Below are 20,220 nucleotides of genomic sequence, written 5' to 3' on the forward strand. Positions count from 1 at the left end.
ATCTCTTCTTGCCTGTATCAACTCAGCTTTTGAAACACTAATTGTAGTATTTCATTAAATAATATGGGGTATAACCACTACATCTATTCTAGTCTATTTCATCTTAGGTACCTCTGAGGCAAAGGATATTTCACTCAACTCTGATGGAATATCTGATGAAATGGCCTGGTTTTTTGATAGTATCCAAAGCAAGGTGACATGCCTGAAATTAGTACAGAATTTAAGGTTAGGATGTCATATTTAAGAACTGATTGAGAAGAGAGGGTCAAACATGATAAGGACTCTGGCTAGTCAAAACATTAAAAATAAAAGGCACCATCCCAAAGAAGAGATAATCCAGAGAACTGACGAGTCAAGAAGATAAAGCAGATGATTGACAAGACTTTTCAATGGGACAGAAGTGGTGTGCACCTGGCTGAGTGAGGATGGCTATGCAACAGAGAAGGGAATACTATGCACAGTAATATCTCAGTTCACAAACACTTCTGTGCACAAAAAACTTGATGCTCAAACAAAATTGTTCCATAAAATTTTGGTTCTAATCACAAAATCCACAGCAAGTAACAAACACAACCATAGTCATCTTCTTCACACAAACATAAAGCCGCCATCTTCCCCAAAATCTCAAAACAAATTAAGTTAGTGAACTGAGGTACCAGTACTTTTAAAATCCATTCCTTTTTTCAGTACTATTTATTCGGGAGTGTATCCAACAATATAAAATGTAGCTCTCTTAGTCTAGTTCTGATCATATCTGAGCAGCTTTGCATACATTTACTTGCTTTCTTAATCCTTGGCTGTCTTCAGTTTAGCAGGCATGTTCATTTCCACACTATTGCTCATACTTTCTTCTACAGAAAATGGCATTTCTCTTCCTCTCTTTTTTCTCTTTTTTTCTATTCACTATGAAGACTTACTTCAAATTATACTTTTTCTGTATACCTTAATTATTATCAATAGCAAAAGAGTTCTCTCAAGTTTCTAGCTAATATTTGAACAAAAATAGTGAGGTATTGCCATGAAATAAGCAAGGCCTTTTGTACATTTGTAACTGTGGACAAATGAAAACACAACTAAAAAATAAGAAACGAAAAAGAGATTTGGAAAAATATGAACTTCTACTAAAGAACATTGATAATATAATTTTAATGAATTTAAAAAATTGTTTATGAATATATATGAATATGTATGATAAATAGTATGCTTAATTGTATCCCATATGTCAACAAAATAAAGCGTCAAGCACTGAGTCACAGTACACATTCTTTGTTTTCATAATATAGTGATTAGGTCTTAATCATATTTTGAAGAAAAGAGTAAGAAAATAAATTCACATGTGGATTATAAGACTACTAATCATCTAACTTTTCTTTTAGGCAAACACTCTAGGTTGTAGAAAGTTACAATAAAAAATTAGCTAAGAAAGCATTCAATTCAAAGAAATTAATAAGAAGAAATCACAACATTTTAATAGCACAAGACCAAAAGGTTTTCATTGAACATTTCATTGGCAGATAGGACTGTGGACACAGGAATGAGAAAGTAGCAACAACATTTATCAACAAGCTTAGAAGAAACACAATGAAAAGGGGCCAGTAGGGGAAGTTAATTCTCTAATAAGTTACAAGGTGTCATTGTAAATTGGATTGGATATTGTTGGTATAAAGAAAAAGCTTGTCCTTTCCCTTCTTTCCTTTCCCCTTCTCCTACCACTTTCTCTACCCCTTTGGGCCTTTTCTTCCTATTTCAAATTGTCAATTATTCATTTTAATCATTTCAAACCTTATTTACACTTTCAGTTTCTCACATTAGAGAAACTATTTGGTATTTACACATGTGTGTCCTATTTATTTCACTTAAGAGTATGGCCTCAATATGCATCCATTTAGCTATAAATGTCTCTAGTTTCTCATTCTTTATGGCTGAGCAGTACTTCATTTTATTTAAAAAAAAACACATCTTCTTTATCCAGTTTCTAATTAATGGGCACTTGGGCTGTTCCCATGTTTTAGCTATTACAAACTGTGCTTCTATCAACATGGGTGCACATACATCACTGTGGTAAGATTCTTTTAATTCTTTTGGGTAGATACCCAGAAGGGGAATAGCTGGGTCAAATGGGACCTCTATTCCTAGGTTTTTAAGGTACCCCATACTGTTTTCCACAGTGGTTGCACCAGTTCCCACCAACAATGGAGAAGAGTTATGAGAAAAGAAGAACATGGAAACAAAGTCTATGTAAGTAAGGAAGGGTGGAGAGGGTGAAAGGTGCACATGTAATGGGGAAAAAATATGAACCAAGATACATCATGTACAGATACAAGCACCCAATGAAAAATGTAAATGTATTGTATACCTAAAATGTACCAATAAAAGAATTTAAGCAAAACAAAAAAGAAAAAGCTTGTCAAATACAAACAAATCCTTATAGTTCTACAAAGTGATACATGTAAAATATAACAAATGTATATATTACAAAATATTAGATGTTATGAGCTGATTCAAAGTGTCTAAACATAAGAGATAGAAAAGGGTAGAGGGGAGAATAAAGAGAGAGATCTAAATGGAATTGAAAATTAGGAATGAAAAAGATTCAAATTTACTTGTAAAGGATATAGAAAGAGTTGTAGTCATAGAGACACAAGAATAATATACATACTACTAAAAAGTAATGTCAGGGAGCCAAGAACATAATTTAAGCCTCTACACTCCAAGAAAAATTAGAATAGGAAATAAAATATGAAAAACATAGCACAGAAGTAATTAATAAATGCTGTATATGTGCAATATTTCCTAGGCCCATCATAACTATTTTTTTTATTATTTTCTGTAACTCTGATGTACTTCTGTTACATATTCACTCTGTGGTGAGTATACTACCCATTAGAACATTCAAAGGACACAAAAATTGATTAGAGGCTCATTCTGCTCTAAAAAAGTGCATTCATTGCAAAACTGTATTTATTTATGTATTATTTATTTATTTATTGCAAAACTTTTAAAACTAGTGTTTAAACATAGTAAATAAGATGCTTCAGGTGAAGATGGTCAGGCATAGTATTGTGGTGAGGAGGAAAGGACTTCAGGAAGAAAATATTTTTTTTCCTTTTTCCTTTTGTTGTTGTAGCAAAAAGTGTGTATGGTTTTTTACACACACACACACACACACACACAGAGGCTTATTTTAATATTTCAAATATATCAGTCTGGTACATCATAGTGCATTGATGAAGTACATTAGCAAAGTGCAGCAGACAATTATGATTTCATCTTTGTCAATTTAGATAACTTTTTATGTAAGACAAATTAAACATAGTTTTGTATGAAAGCCTTGATACCACCAATTTGCATTGTCTGGATTGGTGCATGAAGTTTGAACCACACAGTTCACATCCTTCATATAATGCTATGAATTGGATGATTTTACCACCCACCTCTCTCCCTGCCATCCACCAAACTCATGTATTTAAATCCTACCTTTTAAAATGTTGCCTACTAGGGTTGTGGGTCTTTGGGAGAATGCAGCCCTAATGATTGGATTGAGTTATTTTACAATCTTACTTAAATGACTTTCGATGACATCTTTCCTAACTTCAAAATTAATCTGGCTCTTTTCCCATTGACACTTTAGTGTGTTGTTTGCTGATGTAAGATAATATTCAAAACACTGATACTTTTTGAATCTTTACATATGTTATTCTCTAATGCCTGGGTGCACATTCCTTGAAGTTAAAAATATATCTTACTCTTAACTTCAAATATCTGCTCAGTAGATGGCATATATTAGATATTCAATGTGTTCATGAATAAAGAATTTTTAAGACTGTATAAATATGGAAGTTTGTGACATTACTAGATGAAAAATGTATTCCTTTTCTTAGCTTGAAGTGACAAACAGGAATGAATCAAATCACTCAGCATGCCAAAAAAAGGAAAACAAAAAGTTTAAAAGTAAAATACCCTAAAGAAATCATTCTTTTTTTATTCATAAATGAAACACTTGTGTGTACAAGTTAAAGTATCAAAAATCTTTTATCATGCCAAGGAACAATTTGGAAAGAAACTCATTATAAGGACAAGTAAATGTGAGCAAGAAGAAAGAGCAAATGATTTTGAGATAGACAAGTACACAGAGTAAGAACTCTTGAGAGTAGAATAAGTTTATAGAAACATTCAGACATATGTCCAGATACCCTAACTCAGATGTTTACACAATTTTTTTTTCCTGAATACTAAGCTCAATCTCCTTAAGCTATGTTATTTCTGAAAAAAAAAAAATAGAAGAGTTCTAGGTAAAAGATATACAAATACATGCAAAAATTTTTTCTTGGAAAAACTTGTAATTATTACACAGCATTTACTTATACTTAAAAAGTGTCCATTTTTTTAAATGATTGGATTTTAAAATATGACTTTTCATGATAGTTAATAGGAACATTCTTTGACTATCATGATGTGTTTTTAAATATCAAGGATCCAATGCCATAAATATTTATTAAAATTTCTTGATCTGTAAAAGTCATATAGTGTTTATTATTTCCTATATGTTTGTATAACATTGTTCCTAGGATTATATGCATGATAAATAATATGATTTTAAATGGTTATATGTTTGGGTAATATGCACATAGCTATAATATTTAATTCAAGAAGCAATTTAAAATTTAAAGCAGTTGTTTTTCTTAAATTTAAGGGTACTAAAGAAATGTTCCTAATGAGGAAAATATAAACCTACTACTGTAAATTTTCATGAGTACTAGTGAGAAAGAATGATGTTCTCTCTCAGCATTATATTTGTTAAGAGGACAGTAAGTGTACATTATGGTACAGATCTGTCCCATGCCAGCACGATCATATTTCAGGGTGTTTGCCACATCATTTTTCCATGATCCCAGATTGACTCTGGGGATGCCTTCTATAAAATGTAAAGCAACCTTCTGTCTCTCATAAATCATAATTTGTGTTCCTTATGTGTGAACAGAAGGTGTAGGTAAACAAACCAATTTGTGAAATTTAGCTATTTTTCTTTAAATTTACTATCTCCTCAAAATCTTATTTCAGTTTTTATTGAACTCTTCTTCAATCTTGAATCTTTTTTCCCCTTTTCACATAGTTAACTAATTGAATGTGATATTTAAATAATGAATCACAGACTACAATTCTTGTCATTTTCTCTGTTGTTGTATTTCAGTGTCTATGCAATATATCTAATTTCATTGTTGGTCTGTCCTTCCTACTGTTTCACTTATCTATTATTGTATTTAGGAAACACTCAAAACTCAGAGAGAAAAAAAAGAAAAGAAAGGCAAGAAGAAAATTATAGCTTTGTTTGGGTTTTACAATTGGAACAGGTTTTTGTGGGAACAACCTGCGTCTGTTCTCCGCATCATCAATTCAATTCGATTTAAATTTTAATTTCCAGGATGGCTTACACATATTCAGCAATTTGTTACTGGCTATGGCATAGAAGCTAAACTGATAACTGTCATCTGAGGGTTCAGATTCTTTTCCATGTAATTTCACCACAGTTTTGCTTGTGTTACCTCAAAATGTGACAGCTAGTTTCAGTAAAGAACCTCTTAAAGCTAAATATTACAAGAAGAAAAAAAACTAAAATTGTCAGCTCGTTTTATAGGATACTTATGGAACTTACATGGAGTCACTTCTAACGTATTATATTAATGACCAGTCAGATGATCAGTCTGAATTCAAGGAGATGGAAAACAAACCACATCAAGGGCCAAGATTTAAATTACAGCTTCTCCTTCTTCAGTCCCAGTGAAGCAGAACTTAAAGGAAAAAAGAGCATGTAAGTCCAAAAGCAGGAATAGATGAACTAAATAAACTAAACAAGATTCTTGAGGTGTGAGCTAAAACAACCCACCAGGGCTAACTGTATATCTGAATCTAGAAGCAAATTCAGCTCAATTCACCAATACCCTCTCGCTGGGCAAGCCATACTAGGCATTCAAGGACATTTAACCCAAATCCTAGAACATAAAATCCTGGCTAGATGCCAGTCATCCTGGAACACCCCTCTCCTGTCAGCAGGTAAACCAGGGACAAATAAATACAGACCAGTACAAGACCTATGAACTGTAAATACAGTTCACCCAACAATGCCAAATCTGTACACATTAATGGAACTTATTCCAACAAGTGCTGCCTGGTTTACTTGCTTGGAATTAAAAGATATTTTTCCTGTTTGTGCTGTGAACTGATTAGCCAGCTTACCTCTACATTTCAATGGGAGGATCCTGTCATGGGCACAAAAGAACAGCTATACTGGATTAGGCTTCCTCGGGGATTCAAAACTCTCCTACAATCTTTAGAAAGGGACTGGCAGCTGACCTCAAAGCTTTCATCATACCAAGGGACAGCTGCATCCTGCTGGAGTATGTAAATAATCTCTTTTGGGCTGGCCCAACCTGAGCAGTCTATTATCAGGAAACCAAAGATCTCATTTGCTATAGAGGGATAAATATAAGATATCCAAAAGAAGAAAAAGACACAAATTTGCTGACAAGAGGTCAAATACTTAGGCTTCATAGTGACTCAGGGCAAACAAAAATTAGGCACAATGACTGCAGGCTGTCTGTGCCATCTCAACCCTAACTAATAAGAGAGTTTCTAGGGATAACAGGATTCTGCCTCATCTGGATCCCAAATTTCTCACTTATGGCTAAGCCCCTAAAAGCCACAAAGGGGGTCAGGGGAGAAATGGAGCCACTCCTCTGGGAAACTGACCAGAAAAGAACATTTTAAAAGATCAAAGAAGCTTTGACTCAGGCTCCAGCCTTGGGATTTCCAAATATAACCAAACCTTTCTTCTTATATGTCCACATGCAGAAAAAAATGTCCATGGAAGTATTTTTTTTATTAAGTTTATTGGTACATTTTAGATATATAATACAATTACATTCATCATTGGGAACGTGTACCTTTACATGATGTATCTTGGTTCTTATTTTTTCCCATTCCCCTGCCCTCTCTTCACTCCCTCTACCCTTCCCTCTTTACAAAGACTTTGTTACCATTTTTTCCTTTTTTCATATTTTCCTTTTCCCTTCTTTCCTTTCCCTTCCCCCTCCCACTTCCCCTACTCCTTTAGACATTTTCTTCATATTTCAATTGTCAATTATACATTTTGATCCTTATTTACACTTCTAGTTTTTCACACCAGAGAAACTATTCGGTATTTACATGTTTGTCCTATTTATTTCACTTTCAAGTATAGCCTCAATCCATAGGAGTATTAACTCATGTCTTTGGGGTCCTGGCATCACCCAGTGATATACTTGTCAAAACAATTAGACTCTACGTCCCCGGTTTGGCCTCCATGCTTCAGGACACTTGCTGCCACTGCCCTACTGCCACAGGAAGCTGCCAAGCTAACATTGGGACAACAACTGATCATTTGAGTATGATACTCACTTATAACTTCAATGGACTGCAGAAGGCACCATTGGTTATCAAATCTGAGGATGACTTGATATCAAGGGCTCCTATGCAAAAATCTGTGGATAACCTTAAAGAATGTGAACAATCTTAATCTAGTCTCCTTGCTCCCAGTCAAACTGGGAACCCACCTTCATGACTGTGAAAATAGTGGATGAAGTATTCTCAAGCCAGAGAGATCTCACAGATTCCCCCTTCAGAGATGCAGATGTTCAGTATTTCACTGATAAAAGTAGTTTTGCGCTAAAAACAGTCCAACAGACAGGATGTACAATGATGACATTGGACCCCTGTGGTAGAGGCCCAGCCTCTGCCCACTGGAAGCTCAGTCCAGAAGGCAGACCTAATAACTTTGATAAAAGCTCTTTTATTAATGAAGGACAAAAATAGTTAACATCTATACTGATTCCAAATATACTTTTACAACATTGCATGTACATGGGGCCATATATAAGAAAAAAACACTTTGATTGCTGCAGGAAAGGAAATAAAATACAAAGAGGAAATTTTACAGCTGTAAGATATAGTATGAGTCCCAGAGAAAGTGAGTATTACGTACGATAAGGAGCATCAACTGACTGGAATATTAGAACCCAAAGGAACCATAAAATAGACACAGGGGCAAAGTGGGCTGCTATGACAGCACTCCAACCCAAAAGAAAGACCCTAGCCATGCCTCATAAACCACAGCCTACTCTTCTGGAGATCCTGAATTACTCTCTAGATGAAAAAGCCTAGTTTGCCCTAGAAGTTGAAGATTATATAAAGCCAGGGATAATAAAAAGTTTGCTGATAGAAGGCTAGCCATTCCCAAAGTACTGGGCTGTAAGTTTATAAAACAATACCATCAGGGATCTAACATGAAAAAAAAAAAAATTACAAACATCACTAGGCTGCCATTTCTATGTGCCATGGCTTACTAACATCGTTTGAACTATTTGTGAGCTATGCCTAACCTGTGCCCCAGATAATCCAAAGCAAGGGTCTAACCAGGCCCAGGGTATTCATAAAACAGGAGCTACTCCATGCAAAATCTTGCTTATGGACTTTACTAAATTGCCTTAAGCCAGTGGCTGTCGATATATATTAGTGCTTGTCTGCACCTTCTCAGGATGGGTTGAGACCTACACTACCCAAACAGAAAAGACACAAGAAGTCACCAAAATTCTGTTAAGAGACATCATCCCAAGATTTGGACTATGCCCTAACCTTAGGGTCAGACAGTGGACATTTGTAGACAAGATACCCGAGGAGGTAACCCAGATGTTAAAGGTAAAATGGCAATTTCACATGGCTTACTGGCCACAAAGCTGAGAAAAGATGTAACACATGAACTGGACAATCAAACAACTGCTGAAAAAAATACTGTCAAGAAACCTACTTGAGATGGGATCAAGTCCTGTCCATGGTAATTCTTTCATTGTCCACCATTCATCTCTGGTTTTACTTAGTTGTCTGCTCTAAGTTTAAAATGAAGAATTCCCCACAAATATGTTGGCCACCAAACTAACAACACTCATTTCCTTTGATAATCACATTTCACTGTAGGTAATAGCATTTATAGCATCTAACATCTATTGAAAACTCTAAGTAAAAAAAATGTGTTTTTGTTGCAGAAATCTCAAAAAGAAATACACAGAGACACAGCATTTGGATAAAATAATAAAATTTCTTCTGGAGAATGGGCGGGAATGCCAGAAACCAGTCTGGTCAGTATCTGGGACCCCTTTGTTCAGCATTTCCCTTTTTATATCCTTTTTAGCCATTATCTCATCCCTAGTGGTCTTTGATATGTAAATACAATTCTAGTTCCTATTTACAAGTAACAGACACAAGATAGGCCATATGCATTGTAAATTCACCCTGGCATGGTAACTTTGTTAGGTTAATGAAGTTACTGGATAGAGTCAGATAATCTTCACTTTATACAAGGAGTTACAGGAAAAGCAAATCTTAAAAGAACACATTACTTATTTTGCTTCTACAACTACTTAATATTCAATCTATTAAGTTATCTAAAACTTTTCTGTATCATTTTGGTATCATTAGGCTATGTTCTTATTTACTCTTCCTTTTATTTTTGTTGCACATGTTTAAGATATATAATATATCTTTGTACAAATATGTGGAGTGAAATGATTACTCTAGTTGTTATAACTTGTATGCAGATGTTCCCACAAAGCCTCATATGCTCATAGGTGCAGTTCTTTGGAGGTGGCTGCATTTAGGGTGTGTGAATATGCAATAAGGGTAAGTGATAACTAAATTGATTTAGCATAAATGCTAATTGATTAAGCATAAATCACTAGTGGTGGATAATGTTAACCCCACCCTGGGTTTGGGTGGCACCAGTCAATAGGCCTGTAGAGTTTGGATGCATTAAAAAGTGAAATGAAGAAGGAAGGCTCACTTCTATTTCTTTGGAGGCGCTCTAGTTTTACCTTCATCTTGGACATCTCTCCTTGCAGCCAACACAGACACTTCAGCCTTCCATAGCAGACCCTTCAGCCTCCTGGTATGGTCTTGAATAGGACAGTACAGTGAGTTCTACACCTTCTAACTTTGACTAAATCTCCCAAACCTCCAGAGCAAAGACAGGATTTTTGCATTTTTCTACACCTGATTTATGTCTTTTATTAAATTTGTTTTTTAGTGAGCACTGACACACTAGATAAGCAAAATTATATATCTACCATTTCACATAGCTACCTTTTGATGTATATGGTAAGTACACACAAAAATGTATCCTTTTAGCAAATTATCTGTGTATAACAAAATATTATTAACTATAATTGTCATGATGTACATTAGACTTTTGGCATTATTCATTCTGTATAACTGAAATTTAGTACACCCATTCACCTACATGTCTGATCCCACCATCTTACCATTGACAACCACTGTTCTACATTCTATGTCTATATATTCTTCTTTTAAAATTCCACATATACATGAGATCATGCAATTCTTTTTTTCTGTGCCTGGCTTAGTTCATTTAGCCTATGTTGGAGCTTCATCCATATCATTCCAAAATGGAAGATCTTCTTCTTCAAATAAATAATATTCATCTATACCTATATCCATACATATATGCAAGTATTTCATTATTCATAGATCCATCAAGGTCATTTAGGTTATTTCCTTATTTGCACTCTTTAAGATTAATACTTCTAGGAACATATAACTGCACAAAGCCCTGCTAGGTACTAATTTCATTAAATTTGAATATATACACAGAAAAGGGGTGATTGAATCATATGTAGCTCTATTTTTAAATTTTTGCATACTGTCTTCCATAAATGAATATAAGAATTTACATTCTGTAGACATCTCCATATTAAATCATTATTTTTCTCATTTTGAAAAGGAGATTGAAAAATCATTGTAGCTCAGTGATTTATTTAAAAACTCACAATCAATGTTTAAACTGTCTTATATAAAGTCATATACTGTACTATTGTAAACTGTTATATACTCACTGCTTTTACTTCTAAACTGGAACTGTTACATTAATACTGTCAGGTATTTTGGTTAAGGAATGGAGCTCTAGCTTTTATAATCTGTTTGGTGTTACACTGTAAAAAATTGTCTAGGCATGTGTATATATTTATAAAAACATTTTATGAATGTTTTAAATATTATATACTGGCATATATAATAAAATTTTTATCACATGGACTTTCAATATACTTAAATAACTTCTCAAACCATATAAATGGCAGTTGGATAATTCTTTTTAATACTTTAAGCAATACATATGCCAATACAAATTTAAGAATCACATTGGGCTGTGGGTTTAGCTCAGTGGTGCTGCTGACTGCCTCTCAAGCCCAAGGTTCTGAGTTCAATCCCCAGTACCCCTCCCCAAAAAAGCAGAATGCAAATTTGTTTTTTACTTCCATTCTCCTTCCTCCCTTCTTTTCTCCTGTCAGATCTGTTTTATAAGACTAATTTTACATCACCACCATATTCTCACATAAAATTTAGAATTTATATATTGGTAAAGAAATCTGAGAATTTTACAGGGGTGATATGATTCTATAGATCATGGAAGGACATAGTTTTATATATCTTTCCAACAGTGGGTCTTAGAATTGTTGAATATGATATATCCTTTTAATGGTATAGGCCTTTAAAGAGTTTTTTTTCCCAATAAAAGTTTACAGATTTTGAGGTAAAATTTTATATTTTAATTATGGTTATTCTTTTTTTTTTTGGCTGTGATTTCTTTTTTAAAGTTTTATTTTAATATAATACAAGTGGATTTTAATAAATAAAATATAAAGGCAGTTCTATGGAACGATAGTTTTTCATAACAAAAATGATTAGAGAATAAAAATGGCAAATACACTGTGTATCATGATCCAAAAATAATATATTACATTTGCTATTCCCTCAGCTCATTTTCTAATAATATCATATCTTTTTTCATAATACATTTTAATTATTCATGAAGTGTCTCACATTCTGTATAATTTTGAACAAGTTCTTCCTAGTTCACAATATTTAGTATTATTTTTGGTCTTTATTGTCACTTTGAGTTTCTCACACCGGACTAGGTATCTTGCCAAAAGAATTAAAAGCATCATACCACAGTGATATGTGCACATCCATGTTTATGGGGGCACAGTTTGCAATAGCCAAATAATGGAATCAACCTAAATGCCCATCAACTGATGAATGGGTAAAAAATATGTGGATTTTTTATGTAATGGAGTACTATTCAGCCATAAAGGATGAAACTGAGACATTTCTAGGTAAATTGATGCATCTTGAGAAATACTCTTAAGTGAAATAAATTGAACACACTTCGTCATTCTTAAATACTGAATTTTCATTGTTATTATACTATTAAATTTAATTTTATAATGACTTCTTGCTTATATAAAACTTTGTGTTTATATTATTTATGGAATCTAATATTATTTAGATTCTGCTGAATACACTAGATAAATACCAAATTGTGTTGAAAATTACTTAATTTTGCCCATAATAACAGTTTTAATGCTTGATTTTTCTAATCTTTTCTTTCTCCTTATAGTCCTACTATATAGGACTTTTAGAATCACATTACATAAAATAGTAATGTGATTACCTATACTGATATGTAAAATAGTAATGTAAATCACCTATACTGATTTGTACACAATTTTATCTTATCTCTTTTTTATTTTCCCTCTATATACTTTCTATTCTAATTAATTTTTGTAGCTAAAATTCTTTTCTCCATATAAGTAATTTCCAACTAATGAAACTCTTGTCTTGAACTCGCATGAGACATTTCCATATTTAAGATTCAGACATTTTATGGGAATGTAAATTCCATGGGACCTTAAGCCAGTTTCTCCCTAATAGAACTAAGAACTTTTAATACTTATTTTTTTTGTAGGTTAAAATGCATATGAATTACAACTTATTGCTTCTATATAATATTTTGAAGAGAAGAACTGCATGTACCTTTCTCAGAAGTATAAATTCATATTATTGGAAAAGATGGCTTATGTAAAGCTTTAGAAAAAGATTTCCCAATAAAAATGTAGTTTAAAGAAGCATGTCACGATGCTTGTTACTGTTGTCACTTAATAGAGAAGTTCCACTAACACCTTCCTTGAATGAGGTCATTGGGTTACCATTTGATGTTCTCATAATCAATTATGCTTGTATCAAGAGAGTGAACAAAACTTCTTGAACTCTTCTTTTGATCCACATCAATGTTTGCAAACAGAAACATTTTTACTCATTTAGAAACACAAATCAAGTATTGAGTTATTTCTATGAAAGGAACAACAACATGAATATAGGACCAGCAAAAAAAGTTCTTAGTGTAGGGGAATTGCAAACATTTCACTTGTCTTATAATGTCTAAAATTAGACTAATTTTAGAGAAACAAATAACCTGTAGCTTCAGATAATATTAAGATTGACAAAGGAGCTTAGTATATTTAATATGGATGAAAATCTTATTCAAGTTGTTCCTCTTCATCTCGTCACTGTCAATGATCCTCAGTTACTATTACTGAGAATGGTGCTCAACCACAACCTGCCTCCTCTTCCCCCAGACAAAACCTTCACAGCCTATGCTGGGTTTATATCCTTATAAGGAACCATCTTTGCCTTCTTTTGACGAATAAACACTTTTTTGTTCTGGATAGGCAGCTCCATCGATGTTGTTCAAGTAGGCTGCCAGTTTTCTGCATTTCACACCCACAGGGAGGAATCATGGTCCTCGCCATACAGGTCATAGTGCGGGATGTACAGCAGAGGGCCTGCCATGGCTATGGATGGAGTCTGCTGGCTATGGGGGCCAACATATCATTGGGGCTACAATTTGTACACTCTCTTTGCCTTTCTTTGTGTATATAAATGTTGTATCACTTGAGCCTAGTATGTGTTGCCATTCTCAGAACCTCAAATCAGGTACTGGTCTCTTCCTTGAGTGGTACTTTGTCTTGAAGTCTGGAATCCAGGGAACAATAAAGGAATTGCAAAGTCACAGATTGAAAGTCCTTCTCATGTACTGTAAAATGAAACTAAATACAACCTAAAGTTCTCTCCTTATTTGACTTCATCCATTACGAACTCCACCTATAGGATCTAGACAAATTATAACAAATTAAGAGAAAGGATTGTAATCATTATGTACTGCAAACATATATTAATAAAAAATTAAAAATTGTACAATATATACTAAGTCTCCAGTAATCATACTAGCATTCCTTCAGCCAGGCATAGGTTGCCAAATGATGAGGCCATGTCCAAATAAAGCAGGTGCTTAATTGCACTATACAAAACTTAAACAAATGTAAAATTAGAACGCATTAAACTAGGTCTACTCTCCACTTCCTTGTTCTGTCCTTATATATTGCCATCCCACAATGTTTCCTAGGGCTCTCCGGGTCTTCTGTAGTTTGGAGTGGTATCAGATTCATGAGTCATTTTTTACTAAAATAAACAATTAAATTTATCTAACATTTTCTTTTGAAGTATAAGTTAATATATCAGTATTTTCTTTTTACTGCCTCTTATATTTTACTTTTCTTTTCAGTCCTAGTCATATTGCCCCCTTGTTCTTCATCATTAATGAAATGCAACAAATTCTCAATGAAAATTATGAGTTCTACATTCTGGAATAGTTCTCATTTCAATATAGTCTATGTTCTCCAATTACTTTTCCTAAAGCAAATCTTTATTAATCTTATTCTTTAAAAACCTTCACTACACTATTGGTCTCTCTTTATTTAACAGTATGGGAAAAAAGAAAAATAAATCTACTTCAGATATATAAAATAACTGGTTCTTTCTCTACATGTTTTTATATGTAAACAATATCCAAAATCATCTATACATGTCTATGTACATATGTCTTATGTCCATCTGTACTTTGTCCAGGCAGTATCCAATTGAGAACACAATTTCTCATGCATCTTTATTTCTTCATTAAACTCAGTAGATATCAGATGATATCCTAAGCTGGTAGACCATCACTCAGTCTATTCAACAGAATTGTAAGACAGCCTTTACAATTTATCAGTCTCCAAGTATAACTGCACAGATTTCATTAAAATTGAGCTGGAGTATATTCTGACATGTAAGATTTGCCAAACTTCCCCTTTCCATTAAGGAAACAAAGTTGAAAACTTGTTTTCACAATAAGAGAGATGTCAGAGATTCACAATATGATGATTGCTTCTGAGAATGCAAATATGGAAAAGACAGAATATATTCAAGATGTCATTGTCATTTATGGTGAGTTATCATTTTTAAGCACTGAATAAAGACTGGCTTAGTATGATCTCTGGCTTCATCATTCATTCTAGCTCCTTGGCTTATTGGTTAATGTTTACTACATTTTAATTTCCTAATTTTTATAATAGAAAAAAATAGTATTTTCCTGATTAAATCCATACGTAAAGACTATTTAGCATATTTATTAGCTCTTATTAAATATTTAGTATAGAATGTAATATTATTGTTGAGATAATAGAAAATTACAGATACTATACACAGCATGACGTAAGTACTATAAAAAGGATAAAAACAGTGCAACATTTTTCAGAAGGAAAGTTTGTTAATTTATGTAAAGAAATTAAGAGAGATGTCATACAAAGGAGTCTGACAGAGGACAAATGGTCCCATGTGTACAGGAAATAAAAATAAATATTTCCAGTATAAAGAACAACAAAACAAGGGCATGCAATTAGACACCACAATATTTGCCAGATGATATTTAAATAGATCAATTAAAACATAATATAAGGTTGTGAAGCAGATGTAGTAGTAAATTCAAATTTTAAGAAAAATAAAAACAAAATATTTATAGGTTTTAAAACACTTCTCACACAAAACCAAATAATACTATGTTATATCATACTGATGCAGTACGTTGGAGTATGAAGCTACATAACAAAAGTGAATTCGGGGAAAGTTTGATTTTCAATTGTAGTATGAGTAGACAGAATAGAAAATATTACTCCAATGAACAAAAAACAGTAATATAAAATCTAGTATATATGAGAAAGAATATATTCATTTTCACTCACATATTATTACTTTAAACAATTACCAAATATAATTTATTATTACTAGATGGCTTACAGCTCTTTACTTATCTATAAGTAATGAAATTGTCAGATATGTAGCTTTCTTACAACAATAATATACACACTTTCTGCTATCATTGTGACTGCCCCATCCTTTTTGAGCAGATTGAGGAACACCACTCAATCCTTAGTCTGTTGTCACCGTTATGTTGATTTGTGTGTGAACTAACCAGATACTGCAAATACATTTGGCTACTCATTACCACTTCTTAATTTCCTTTTCTTTAAATACAGTATCTTTCCTTATAAAATCAAGTGATCATGATGAATATGTTACTTCTTTTGTAACTTCAGTTACACATTTCCACAAAATGGAATCATTTGTTTTTACATGCTATGTGAGAATTTTCCACTTGCTTATCATTGACATTATAAAGTAAGAGCAAAGAAATAGAAGTATTTATCTTAGATTATACTGCTATAACTAAGTTCCATCTATTATGTGGCTTATATAAAAAATAAATTTATTTCTCACAGTTTGAACCCTCAGAAGTCTAATATTAAGGCAGATTTGGTGTCTGATAAAGACATACTTTCTGAGTTATTAATATTACCTTATCGGGCCAAGGATTTAGCTCAGTGGTTCCGGCTCCTGCTTTGCAAGCGCAAGGACCAGAGTTCGATTCCCAGTACCAAAAAAAAAAAAACAAAAAAAACCTTATCGCTGTGCCCCTGTGTGTCATTCTGGGGTTCTGAGGAGCATTAATACCATCTATCTGGACTTTTTCTTTGTGGCCAGTCATCTCCCAAAGGTGCTACCTCCTAACACCATTATCTTGAGAGTTAGGATTTCAATATATGAATTGGAGCAGAACATAAATATTCCTTGTTTAGCAGTACTTTGGAATTTTTTTCTGATCTGTAACTTTTTGGTATAATACTGTACTGATTACACATATCTAATGATGTAAGGAGATTCAAATTATGACTCAGCTTTTGTTGGTTGTGTTCAAAGGTTTATATTCAGATAATGGAAACATCCACTTCCAGGACATTAGAAACTTGAATGGCAGGGTTTAAATCACCTGGTTCACCAAATATTACTTTAGGTCGTGAAAATAATCAGTATTCAATTTAATTTAGTGTTCAAACATTTGGGAATAGGGAAGCATTTTTTTAAAATTCTTAAGTTCTTTTATTTGTATATTTTAGGCATAGGTTTTGAAAAAGCTATAATGTAATAGCTTTGCTGTGTCCTGATTTTATCCAAAGTTCATATCTGTTGTCTAGGCAGAGAATTATAATCAATACATTCCCCCATTTAAAAGGAAATGGAGTAGAAATGAACTAGTACTGTTAAAAAATAAACGAAGATTGTTAAAAAACAGAGAAAGTGAGTACATGCATGCTTGTGACAGAAATACATGCAAACCTATTTTCTTAATGAAGAAATGTGATAATCAAGTACAGCAGTAGACAAAGGTTTGCATGGCTTGGAACGAAACCGAGTATACTTCTCTGAACAAAGAGTGCTCACTAAATGAAGTCTGTGAAATGTTTTTTGTTCATTATGTGTGGCAGAATGTTGTATATTCACCAAAAGTCATCTTATCAATTACTCGAAGAATAAAAATTCATAGAAATGACACGAATATTATTGTGTCTTCAGCCTTTTTGGGATCACTTTTCTCTTCCACAAGTACAAAACCTGAACTTTGGTAGCATATTCCAAATCCCATCTAAATTTCCCTCAACTAGATTTAGAATAAAACACACAAACTCAATATATAAAACCATATAATTCACTTCAAAATAGTTATTTGTCAGTACAGCATCATTATTTTTTCTTTTGCCCTATTCAGAATTTTTATCAACTCTTCGTTCATATTACTCATTGTTTAGTCACATATTTCATCCATACATATAAACACATTATCATGTTTCATGTATCAAATTATCATGTTTCCTTTTTTAAGAAAATAGAGTCCTTGACCTTTTGAAAATAGAGTGATGGAGTGTTTTATTTTTAGACAGACAAATTTCAGAGTAATTGATGACCCAGATTTTATGGTCTAATAACCTGGTATATCATCCTCTGACAGAAACCAACCTTAAAACAGGAGATCATTGTATAAGTGAAACATGTAGAAGATAAGTGCAATAGAAAGCAATCTCTTTAATTTTCAGGGAAGGCTAATTCAAGGCTTTATAAATAATATTCAAATAAAAATTGAATAGGAGATCAGAAAAACTTATTTAAAATGAAGACAATTGAATAGCATGATTATAAAAGCAACACTTGTATTTAGTAGAAAAGGAAAGGAAGCGCCAGTGTTAAATGACAAAGAAAAGAAGAGTTTTAGGTGAAGATGTGGACTAAATGGTAATCTAGCAAACTTCTCATAAGGAAAATGTTCAAGTCCTCAAATATTAACTATTTTCAAAATACTTATTGAAAGTACGTGACGCTCTGTATAATATACAAAATATAGCGATACAAATTTTTTAAAAGGATTTAAATAAAAATAAAATAATTCAAAATCTGCTTACATCTAAAGCAGTCATTATCACTTCAAAACTTGTCTGTAATTATAATACAATGGTATATTTAATTTTGCCACAAAATTGTTTTGAACTTCTCTGTCCTACTTGTCTGGATTATTGGAAAAATAGATGTTTTAAAAACCTGTATATAAATTATTACTAAACTATATTAATGGCATTATAGTCATAGTGGTATAAAGATTCAACGAACTTCATTTGAAAGACCATGAGAGATTTTATTTTGAAATAGTGAAATGATACTCTCAGAAGAGGAAAGAGATACATACTTAGGGTTTATAATATACAGGAAAGTGAAAGGATGTAAATATTTTAGGTTTCCTATCTGAGGAAGAAAATTCACAGGAGCTCTCAATGCCTTTGCTGTGTCTACTCAAAAGGTTATTCTTATTCTATTCTATTCCCATTTTAAATAATTATCCTTGAATACGTTGATAATGAATTCAAAACTTCAGTGGCAAACCTTCAACAATGAGAATAATGAGAGCACTTAAGGATCTTTGCTTTTTCAAACATGTAGCTGAGTTTAGATATATTGATGCACAGTTTTTGTCTTTATTAGATTTATTACAAACAGATGCTACTCCACATAGGATGGCTGGATTTAGTATTCTCCAACTAACAATTATGCAAAAGTAATGTCTTTCTGTAGAGCTTGTAGTTTCTCATTTAAATCTTTGTCTAATCTCAGGCAATATACCCTCATGGTGATGGGCAGCAGAGTTGCAGCTCTGAGTTATGTACAATACCATGGGGGGGGGGGGAGTACTGTATAGTATACTGTGTTGATAAGTTATAATATTTGGTAGGTTAAGTGCCTTAAATGTATTTTTGACTTGTAATATTTTTGACTTGTAATGGAGACATGAGCTCATTCTAAGTCAAGGAGCATCTGTACTTTCATGAGTCTTGTCCTTTTAAAAAATTTATTCAATTTTCTGTTTATCTGATCTTAAATGTAAGTTTAGACTCCAATCAAGAAGAAAGAAAAAAATGACTTTATGAAAGATTTCATGTTCATTCTATTGATATCATCAATCACAGTGAAGTAGAACACGTCTGAACATTTATCTTAAGGGTTGTGAACATAAGAATGATGAAAGTCCAGCACATCTATAGCAGCCAGCAAGAATAAAACTGCTGCCAAAAAAATCTAGAATTACTTAAAAATCCATATACGTTTCTTTTTTCTTTTTCTTTTCTCTTTTATTTATTTATTTATTCGGGCGGGGGAGGGTTGAGGCAGGGTCTCCCTTTGTAGTTCAGGCTAGCCTTGAACTCACTATGTAGCCCAGGCAGGCCTTTAGCAATCCTCCTGCCTCAGCCTCCTGAATGCTGGGATTACAGGTGTGCACCACCAAGCCCAGCTCCATATATACATTTCTAAGAAATACAGGGAAAAGTATAAAAAACATGCTACTTACTCTCCAACTTATGTGTAAAGAAAGGGACATGATGCATTAGAGATTTTTATCATTGTGTCTCCATAAACTCATTATTTCATTAAGTCAAACCAAAGTTATATCAATTCTTATAACAGTTTTAATTAGATCACACACACATGAAATCTGTCACAATTCTCTCTTTCAATTATGTTTAATAATCTGGTAAATTAAACAAAATTATTGTTTAGCAAAGGAAAAGACACAGCAATGAGGTA

Source organism: Heterocephalus glaber, unplaced genomic scaffold (genome assembly GCF_053883595.1).
Source record: "Heterocephalus glaber isolate CG9 unplaced genomic scaffold, H.glaber_assembly_v1.0 deba00001509, whole genome shotgun sequence".
NCBI classification, from domain to species: domain Eukaryota; kingdom Metazoa; phylum Chordata; class Mammalia; order Rodentia; family Bathyergidae; genus Heterocephalus; species Heterocephalus glaber.